Genomic DNA, 10,602 nt, shown 5'->3' on the forward strand with positions numbered 1-10,602 from the left:
GTGATTTGTATTCCGAGGACGAGCGTACGCACTCGAGGCAGGGGGGCTACGACCCTTCTAATTATCAGTGAGTGGGCTTTTGTTTTCCGTATATACCTATATACATTTATATTCCCAGAAATTAAATAGAAAAGGTTATTTGTTTTATGCCATGCATCATATGAATGACGTTTACGCATCATCACATGCATTGGTAGTGGCATACATTTATATATGTGTATTGGTGCTGTGGACGCACAGGTAAGTGCCAGGTAAGTGGTATTCATGTTTGTATTTCTGTAGTAGTTTGAGATGCTTAGAGAGCTCATAATCTGCACCCCCGGTGTTAGTGCTCCCGCCCAGAGAGGGGCAGAGTCCTTCACGTGATGTTCACCCGCACCACACGCTCGCCTTGGATCCAAGTTAGGTGCAAGCCTTGTCGTGCAGACCACATTAGGTGGTTCCGACTCGTAGGTGACCCGCGATTATTCACATAGTCTTCACGTGATCGTAGCACTAGAGCGTATATATTACACCCAGTCCTGTCGTACAGACCACGTTAGGTGGTTCCGACTCGTGTGCAGATTCAGATGTTGAGTTGAGATTGGAGCTCTATATGCAGCGGTACATGTCACGTTAGGTGACTCCCGGCTGCCAGATTATATGTTATTGATGTGAATTACGCTTGAGCATTTACATTTGATTACGAGATTCTGTTGTGGCATATTCTCAAGCATGAATGGCATATTGTGAGCATGAATGGCATATGGTGAAGCATGATTGGCATACCTATATATACGTATATATGTTCATTTTCTGGGAAGTATACAGGTTTTACGGCGAGGGGTTAGAATGTATTTTGCTAAAGAGTTTTCAAAGAGCTTTGTTTTTGCCCACTCACGCTTTTGTTTTTGCGCCCCTCCAGGTTCTAGTGGTCTAGCAAGTTTGGTGGTTTATCCCAGAGGGCGTCCCGGCATTTCTGACAGACACTCACCATTGTAGGGTCACCTTCGGGTGTATATATGTCGTATCTTTTCCTTTTGGACTGTTGTAGACTTGCTCTGAATTGTGTCTCACATACACTAGTACTTTGTATGCTAGTAGGTTTTTAATTATTAGTACTTTTATATTACTATCTTCTTAGCTTCCGCACACGCACATGGCTACGTCACCTTCGAGTGACGGCCAGCACGCCCTGATCCCGGTCGGGGTGTGTCAGCTTGGTATCAGAGCCTAGGTTTGGCAGTCCTGTGTCTTTGTGAGTATTCTAATAGTTGGTGTCTTCTGTCAGAATCATGCCGCCTCGTCGGGAACCACGTCGCTCAGATGAGCCTAGTTTCCCTGATCTTACTCAGTTGGGGGAAGTGATTGCTACAGCCCTTCAAACAGTGATGCGCCCTCCCCAGAGGACTCCTCTGGAGACTATGTATAACCTGAAATTGGATAAGTTTAAAGGTAGTGAGGGTCACGAAGGCGCAGAACGATGGTTGGAACACATAGAGAAGACTTTCCGTGTGTTGCATAACCAGGGGAACCTTCCTATGGAAAGGTGGGTCGAGACAACCTCTTGGTTTCTGGAGATGGAGTCTGCAGCTTGGTGGGAACAAGAACTTCGTAGGTTGACTCCAGCTCAGAGGACCGATTGGAATGTTTTCAAGGACGTGTTTCAGAGGAGATTTGTACCCCCTGAGTATATTGATCGTAAGAAACAGGAATTCACTGAGTTGAAACAGCGAAAGATGACGGCTAACGAGTATTATCGTAAGTTCACTGATTTGTCTCGTTACTATCCTGACGTCGCTGGTAATCCGGCGGAGATGCTTCGTCGTTTTCGCTTAGGCACTAAGAAGAGATGGCGTTCTATGGCGACTACTACTCACTGTGAGTCCTACCAGGAGTTCTATGAGATACTGTTGAGGATAGAGGACTCAGAGAATATGTCGAGTGACAGTGATGAAAAGAAAGATGACAAGGGAAAAGTCAAGTGTCGCTTGGGCCTCGCCAAACTCAGAACTTTAAAAGGGGTGGTGCTAGTTCGAGTTCGTCTAGTGGTGGTTTCAGTGCCTCTGGACAAGGACGAGGAGGTAGGTTTTATGGAGGTGCTCGAGGCCAGAGACAAGGTGATGGTGGTCGAAACCGAGTTCCATTTTGCCGTAGATGTAATAACCGACATTTCGGCGAATGCAGGCGTGGCAGCGGTGGTTGTTTCACGTGTGGGCAGATGGGACATATAGCCGTGAATTGTCCCCAGGGTCAGCAGCAGAAGCCGCAGCAGACCTTTTATGCCGCCACCTGCACCGATTCGGCAAATCCAGGGTCCGAGTAATTATGGTCAAGCAGGTAGAGGTGATGCCTATCACTATCAGGGTGATGCTGTTCCCTATGCTCCGGGACCGTATCAGTACCCCCAGGACCCGTATTCAATAGGCAGATATATATAGCATGGCCAAAACCCTAGCAATCAGATTTAGGGTTAAACCTAGTTGATACAAGTGTTTTTGGGCCCCTAAGTTGCGGCAAGGGTTTGGGAATTAAGTCCTAGCCCAATCAATCTCAGATATGGACTTATACAATCCAAATCCAAGAGAAAAAGGGCCAAATAAAATAGAATCCAATCAGAAAAGGTTTAAGAATTTTCGTCCAAAATTGGGCCTTCTAGAAACTAAGTGTTTTATGGCTGATTTTGGGTGTTCTATAAGGCATAAAAGGGAGGGAAGGTGTGGCACCCTTTTAGGGTCAGATAGGGCTTCTATAAATTAGGTTTTTAGGTCCACTTGCAGCTAGGATTAAGGTGGAACAAGATTAGGTTAGGATAAGATAGGACAAGGTTTGGATAAGATAAGGTTGGATAAGGTTTTGGATAATGTTTCCTCTTTTCTTGCACTTTCCTTATCTTCATTGTCATGGCTTTCCTTTTCTGATTTGTAGCATGTTTCTAAGCTCTTTTGACTCCAAATTCGTCCATCCAGCTTGCTCCACATACAAGCTATCCATAATAAGCCCAAAACTGCTCTAAAAGGCTCAAAAATGCTTTTTCTTGCCGAGTTTCTCATTAGGACCTACAAACAAACGAAAATAGCTCAAAACTCTATAATAAGTAGTAATTAGCTCACTAAATGTAAGGAAATAACATAACTAAGTAGCATAAAAATGCTCCTATCAAATTCCCCCACACTTAGCTTTTGCTAGTCCTTGAGCAAAACGAAATAAACAAAACAAACAAAACACAACCTAAACCTTCCAACATTACCTCAGGGATTTCCAATGCAACATGACATATTAAAGATCATCACTCCCATAGATTTTAGTTATCCCTACCCTTGAGCACATACTTAATCAGAGTTACCACTCACTAGCTCGCATTTCATCAATTAAAACATGATTTTGAATGTAGTAACATGCCTTAGAGAATCCCTCAATTCTTCACAAGATATACTCTCTATTTTCACACAGATTTTCTGACTACACTCCCTACACTAGGTATATGTGAGAAGATTGATGTAAACATGTAGACGAGTGATAGGAGCATATTCATGCGACTTAAATGGCTTGTTCTCGTGTGTTTACGTTATGTTTCTCTAGTTATTTTAGTCCTTTATGCTTCTTTTGTGTGCTTTCAGGTTCTAAGGGCTTAGGGAGCAAGAAAGTGCATTTTAAGGCTATTTGGAGCATTTTTGGGCATGGATTGGATAGCTTATCCATGGAGCCAAGAGGATGGACGAAATTGAAGGCCATTTATGCACTTTAGGACATACAACAAAGGGCCTAGCCCATTCTCTCTTATTCTCTCCCTTATAGCCATGCAAAGAACCATCCATTCCATAAAAAACAATCCATCAATTCACATGCAAAACCACAATTAACACACATGCACCCAAACAAAGCCAACCTAGCTAACCCTACATGCATTTTTTATTCACTCTTCATCATTGCATTCATCACCAAACACTTCCTTGTTGCCGTGCCTTTCCCTTCCACTTTCCAACCTTTCCAAATGCAATTTCATCAAACACATGATGCGAGATTTACTTGACACTCAAATTAAACCCTCGTTGGACAATTGTAGTAGAATGGATAAGTGAGGGATCGTTCTAGACCGGGGATTAGGAGGGCTTGCTAAAACCTTCTAAATTGACTTAAAAACATAAAAACTAAATTAACATACTCTTAACAAGACTACTATGACTCAGAAAGGCTTTGAAAAACTCAAATTGTCTAAAACAATCAAATTGACTCAAATAGAAGCTAGAACTTGATTTAGACGAATTTGCAATTGTTTATGACTCCAAAAGCTTAAAGATACAAAAATAAAACAAATACGAATGATTAAGACTTAACAAAATAGGGGGGGGAATTGTGGTTGGACGATATTAAATTAAAAAGACAGAATATAATTAAAGGCAAAATGTAAATATGAATGTGATGAAAATATGGATGATGGAATAGCCAAGGGGTTCTTCTCCACACATGTTACACTTGCAAACAAAATTGATTCTCAGTTGGTCTTTCGATAAGTTGTGAAACTCAATGCTCCAAGTTAATTAGATCCGCTTAGATTAACTTTCAGATTTCCCTAAATTTGTTGGATTGAATGGAATACGCATTACAACCAAATTATTCTTAATCAAAGTCCCTAACTATGGAATACGCATGATAGAGACATTCAACAAAGATCATTAAGTTCAACGGAAATCATAAACATCGACGAGGCATTCGTTACTATGGAATACGCATGAAACTTATGCCAAGAATTCGTTTAACGCGATTGTTATAAGCAACCTCCACTACTTGTGAATATAAGTTCATAACGATTAGGTGAAATTCACTTATATTCTAGCGTCATATTTATGCATGAAAATTAAGCTTGCAATCTCAATGAACATACATAAATAAGTTATCAATCAAACAGTTAAACGAATTGAATCCACAACTTATGAAATTCCAACCAAACGTAATCAATTCAAATTGCAAATATAAACATAGTTTCGAATCACCCCCTAGCTAAAGGGGGTTTAGTTCCTCATAACTTTGAAATCAAAGAAACACCTAAACATTCCAACAACTCAAACGTGAATTGTATGAACGTTTAGGCACTCTTCTCTTCCTTTCTCATACATACAAAACAAAGAGAATTAAATTTAAACTTTGAAATCAAAGAAACACCTAAACATTCCAACAACTCAAACTTGAATTGTATGAACGTTTAGGCACTCTTTTCTTCCTCGTTGTTGTAGCACAAGGTCTAAGGTGAGCTTTGGGGATTATGTGAAGTGTTTTGGAGGGATGGGAAGTGGTTGGATAGTGGCTGCAATGAAGGAGAAAAACTGCACAGAAAATGGAAGGGGAATTGCGGCAATGGATGTGTATTTGTGTTGTGTGAAGTGTTGTGAATGGAAATATGAGATATGAATTGAATGAATGAATGCAAGGGTATTTATAGGAGTAGTGGAGGGAACATATGGCTGTTTGTTTAAGATGCAAGTGGCTAATTAATGATGGAAAAGTATGTGATTGAATTAAAGGATGCAAAGTGAATGAATCATGAATCATTGTGGATGAAAGGTGGAAGTGCATGTGTTGATGACTAGGTTAGTGGGTGGAAATCTGAAAATGGCATATAGGAATGGGAGCTCACGGTTTGAATGTGTAAAGTGTGTGTGAATGCATGTGAAGATGCAATAAATAATGCATGTAGGGTTAGGAAATAATGAAGAAATGCATGTGAGATGTTTGGAAAGGAAATGGGAACCCACGGCAATGAAGTTGTTTTGTGTTGTGAATTATGATGAATGCATGTGAGTTAAAGAGGGAGAATGTGGTGAAATGATGAAGTAGGAAGGTGGAAATGCATGTGAGATGTTTGGAAAGGAATAAAGAATGAATGGTGGAAATGTGAGTGAATGATGTGCATGTGTGAGAATGCATGTGGAATTAAGAGGAGTATGGAAGTGAAATAAATGAATGATATGTTAAGTGATAAGTGAATGATATGTGGTGAGTGATAAGTGAATGGTTTGATAAGTGATAAATGAATTAGTTTAAAGGGCTAGGGTTTAAGTACATAGAATGGGCCTAAAATAGGTTGGTTTGTATGGCATAATGTGTTTGATTGGGCTAGAGCCATTGTTTTGTGTCTTCAAGTGCATACAAGGCCTTCAAATTCGTCCATCCTCTTGGCTCCATGGATAAGCTATCCAATCCATGCCCAAAAATGCTCCAAATGGCCTCAAAATGCACTTTCTTGCTCCCTAGGCCCTTAGAACCTGAAAACACACAAAAGAAGCATAAAGGACTAAAATAACGAGAGAAACATAACGTAAATGCACGAGAACAAGCCATTTAAGTCGCATGAATATGCTCCTATCAAATACCCCCACACTTAGCTTTTGCTAGTCCTCGAGCAAAACAAAATAAAAACAAATAAACAAAACGACACTAAACACGTAAAACACAACCTAAACCTTCCAACAACCGTCTTAGGGATTTCCAATGCACATGACAAGTTAAAAATCATCATTCTCACAGATTTTAGTCATCTTCACATTTAAGTACATTCTTAATCATAGTCACCATATACTAGTTCACAATTAAGCATTTAAAACCATGTTTTGAATGTAGTAACATGCCTTAGAGAATTTGCTCAATTCCTTTCAAGATATGCACTCAATTTTTACTCAGATTTTCTAACTATACACCCTAATCTAGTCGTATGTGAGAAGATTGATGTAAACATGAAAACGACACTCACATATATGTATCACAAAGAACGCAAATTCTGGAGTTAATAATCAAGTTTAGATATGATCTCATGAATGGAATGCTACTACTTAGACGCGAGAACCAGTGACACCATAAGCTCATACCAAGTTCAAACTCCACAAATTGAAATACACAACACTCAAGATAGAAGTCAAGGGTTGTAACGGGGCTTGGGGTATGTGGATAACAAAGAAGGGATATGGAAAACAAAGGTTCTTAAAGAAATAGTGAGCAAAGCATTTTAATCAACTTAGAATTCACTTTTGAATGAAAACTCAACTTTTGAACAAAAAGGGAGAATTTAGACAATTTACGCCCAGAATTGGTGTTTTGGAACCTTTCTTCAATCACTTATTCTTTTCTCTTTTTTTTTTTTTTTTTTTTTTTTTTTTTTTTCTTTTGAATCTCAAAACAAAAACACTTAAACATTCTCTCCCCCACACTTATTTTCTTTCATAATGTAACTCAAAAGGAATTCAATTAAGTCATGCTCACTATCTTTTAAGAACAAGGGTAAGGACGGTCATATTCTAGGTTAGGTGAAGATAAAGTGGGTTAACAAAGAACATGGGTTAACATGGCTCAACGGGGGTAAAACTTACAACATATACGAAATATGGGAAGCGAGGCTATTTGGCTATGGTGGCAACTACACAACTTCATCTTGATATATGTTATGCAAATCAATAACATGCTTTGAATGAAATGGGCATGAGTTCTAGCATTTGGAACTATATGATGAAACGCCTTCTAAGTAGTAACCAAGCAAAGAATAATGAGATCATGCAACGATTTTAGAAAACAAGAAATCACAGATTATACTCTCCAAAGAACGTTATAGGCTCAAGTCTCTCAGGGTTGTAGCATTTGTTTGAGTTCCTTCCTTCAGGCATGTTACAAAAACTAAATTTTTTTTTTTTTGATTGCATGTGAAGTTATACATTATAACCATAACCAAGCATATACCAAGAGTAAATCCAACTTTTCTCTATGTTAATAACTCTTTTTAACAGTCATGCAATTACAAACCAAATCCTTATCATTGTGTTGGAAGGTATCCTAAGACACAAACACACACACAAAAACAACTTTAAAACAACTCTTTTTGGGTTTTTCAAAACAATTTTTCAAATTTTTATGGGATTTTCGAATTTTTAAGACAAAACACACTAAAACAGTTTTAAAACAGTGAGAAACAACATGTGAAGTGATAGGTGAATAAATCCCATGAATTTGCATCAAATATACTTAGTTACCCCCCCCCCCCCCCACACTTAAATCAAACATTGTCTTCAATGTTTTAAGCATAGATTCACACAAAGCATAAGTAAATACACAAAAAGCACTTAAACATACTAAACATGGCATAATGTAATTAACAAAGAGAAGAGTTTAGAGACGCAAATCTGGTTATAGAGTGTAAATTCCATCTTCTCCTTGGTAATTGCATTGAGGCTTTTGACCTTTGTGATTCCACAGGCTTACTCTTGAACTGGTTTCTGCCCATCGTTGATTTTCCTTTGTGCTACTTCTTGAACTGGGCAGCAGGATGGTTCTTTTGGTCTCCCCCGAAGGTCTGAGCTTATCCCTTTTATCTGTTTCTTTGTTCAATCTTTCCAATTCGTATTGAAAAGGGTTGGAGGATAACTCAGCCTATGTTTGTCTCCACATGCTTCAATGTATCATTTGCACTTGCCTTACTCGCTCCCCTTTGCAGAAGTGGTCCCTTCTCCGGAAGTGTATCAACCGTTGAAGATGACTACTCGAGAGCAACGCTAGGTAAGCAATCAGGAATAGATTCCAGGCAGTTGGCTCCAGAACGGAAGACTGACTCCAAGTGCCGGCTGATTGCTTGTTTTACTTTGCCATGCGAGTAAGAACAAGGACAAAGAAAAAGACAGGGAAAGAGCATGATATGAGATACTTTTGCTTTTGACCTTGATGATATGAGATACCTTTGCTTTTGAAGAAGTGGTGAATGAATCAGCACATGTATTTGTTGTGCTGTTTCCTCCTGGGTCATATGTACTCCAGGCATCTGGTATCATCTTTGGGGAAGAAGAAAGAATTGAGTTTTTCGAAAGGCTTTGCTGGGAGTACGCCCTCAGAGGTGAGGGAGAGTTGGGCATTTTTCTTCAGGTTTGCCCTGCCATAAAAGACGAAGGTCGACATATATAGAGATAATATCAAGTGGTGGTACTTTTTACCTTTGTCGACAAACGTTTTGATCCCGCAAATCTGGCTTTTTGAAATAGTGGCGCCTCTTCGATCTCTAAACACGCCTCTTCGATTTCTGAACACGCCTCTTCGATTTCTGAGCAGGCGCCCCTTCGATTTCTGAACGACGCCCCTTCGCTTTCTGAACGACACGTGGTAATGCAGATGCGGCTCCTTTTGACAAAGCTGCACGCGTCTTCAGAAAAGCAGAGAAAGCGTCGCCGAACTTTGCGCTTGTCGGCTAAAGATGTGTAGTTGTGATGATGGCCTCCACGTGTTGTCTGAAAAGAAGAAATCTTTTGACAAAGTTGAACGCGCCTTCTGAAAAGCCGAGAAAGCGTCGCCTAAATTACGTCGGAGATTCGGCTTTTTTTTTTTTTTTTTTTTTTGAATTGGTGGACTTGGCTTTTTTATTGAGCTATCGATCACCACAACAAACACACTCTGCAGATTTCCCATTCTTGAAAATCGACTCCGGCCCTTTGAAATTTAACTCCATCCCTTCTCTTTGAACACTTTTGAAAAAATGGCAAACTCATCGAACCTTAGCTTGGAATTGAGCCTTAGCAGTGATACGGGCGCGCCGCGTCAAGGTAACGTATGGCGCCCTTCTTTCTTTTCTTCTAACGGTCCTCTCACAGGTGAAGACTCCGTGATGCAGGACGCCACAACAGCTACAATAGTAGCTAGGAACCTCCTCACTCCAAAAGATAGTAGGCTGCTGTCAGGACGGTCCGATGAGTTGGCCGTTCAAGAGTCCCTCGCACTTAGTGTTCAGTGTGCGAGTTCTGTGTCCAACATGGGCCAACGCCTGCTTGCCCGCTCCCGTCAGGTGGAATCATTGATGGCAGAGGTGGAAAGTCTCAAGCAGGAGATCCAGCAGCTGAAGTATGAGAATAGAAGTTTGCACGTGCTTGCAAACAACTACTCGACGGGCATGAAGAGGAAGCTTGATGAGCTGCAAGAGTCTGAAGGTCGGATTCACAGTGACCGTCAAAGGTTCTCGTCTTTCCTCCAGAGGCACCTTTTTCCTGGCTCATCCAGCGCTTGGCCAAGTATTGAGGCCTGGAATGCTCTATCTTCGATGCCTCCCGCTCCGATGCCTTCTGTTCCTACGCCTTCCGCTCCGATGCCTTCTGTTCCTACGCCTTCCGCTTCAAGAGTAAAGCCACGTAGTGGGGCCTCAAGCAAACAACCTTTGTGAAGCACCATCTTTCTTTGTTTAGCAGTGCCTATCAATAAATCAAACATTTTCTCAATGTTACAATCATAGACTCACACAATTAATAAACAAACAAACAATAACAACTAAACAACCTAACAAGGCAGAAACGAAATAGCAACAATTTTTTTTTTTTTTTTTTTTTATCAAATTTTCGGAGTTTTATACCAAGACACTATAAAACACACTAAAACACTCTAAAAACGCTTAAAACAGCAAGAAACAACATTCTAAGTGATAGGTGAATAAATCCCACGAAATTCATGCAAATACAAATTGTTTACCCCCCACACTTAAATCAAACTTTGTCCTCAATGTTTTAAGCAGAAAGTCACAACAGAGCAAGCAAATAAACAAATACGAGAAAGAAAGCAAAGTAAAGGCAGTAAAGAAAAAGAAAGGAATAAAAATAAGTCTCTTAAAGG

The sequence above is a fragment of the Pyrus communis genome, chromosome 10, assembly GCF_041283825.1.
Source record: "Pyrus communis isolate YQ-2024b chromosome 10, ASM4128382v1, whole genome shotgun sequence".
NCBI classification, from domain to species: Eukaryota; Viridiplantae; Streptophyta; class Magnoliopsida; order Rosales; family Rosaceae; genus Pyrus; species Pyrus communis.